Here is a 758-nt window from a genome sequence, read left to right on the forward strand (position 1 = left end):
TAGGGGAAAAGTCAGGGAATCACCATAGTCAGTATGATGTCTCCTCTGGGAAATGTGAACGTCTGTACACAATTTGGTCAAGACGACTGAGAGAATTCAGTTGTAGAATTCTCGCCGCCACGCAGGCCAGCTGAAAATTCCACCAGAAAGTGGCCGCGTGCGTTTTGAGGGCTTTTACTGTTTGAAGTATGTGGACTTGAAACTGGCCAAATACCAGGTGTGTCTTCATCCCGAAAGCGTGTCAGTCCAAATCTGACTTGTTCACTAAGCGGCGGTGGTCCAGTGGTAGAAATCTCGCCGCCACGGAGGCCAGCTGAAAATTCCACCAGAAAGTGGCCGCGTCAGCTCCTGCGGGGCAGCTTCGTCGAGCATTGGTGGTTCAGTGGTAGAATTCTCGCCTGCCACGCGGGAGGCCCGGGATCGATTCCCGGCCAATGCAGTGACAAGTTTTAACCTTGTCGCATACCAGCCGAAACCACTCAGCTGTGAAGGACACCCTAACGGCAAGCTTGTACAACGTGATACATCAACAACCGATCACAAATTCCTTGCTTAACTGCACCAACGCCCCAACGGGAGACTGCAAGTTGAAAGCAGCGCCTTAGTTTGTTCTGTGCCGCTCTGACTTGTTTCAGGTGGTTGCGTAACTTTCTGAGCCAAAATTTCAATCTTACCCAAAATGAGACATGGTTTGACCTCATCGTGGGCCAAGAGGAAAAGTCAAGGGACCGCTAAAGTCAGCAGGATTCATCTTCTGC

At 50.8% G+C, this 758-nt stretch overlaps 1 non-coding gene across 1 annotated transcript; it reads left to right on the forward strand.

Annotated features, from left to right (window-relative positions):
- The first annotated feature begins 368 nt into the window (after positions 1 to 368).
- On the forward strand, positions 369 to 439 carry trnag-gcc. Its single transcript has one exon. It is a non-coding gene; the product is annotated as a tRNA-Gly (tRNA).
- Positions 440 to 758: the final 319 nt, after the last annotated feature.

Source organism: Micropterus dolomieu, unplaced genomic scaffold, assembly GCF_021292245.1.
Source record: "Micropterus dolomieu isolate WLL.071019.BEF.003 ecotype Adirondacks unplaced genomic scaffold, ASM2129224v1 contig_5668, whole genome shotgun sequence".
Lineage (NCBI taxonomy): Eukaryota > Metazoa > Chordata > Actinopteri > Centrarchiformes > Centrarchidae > Micropterus > Micropterus dolomieu.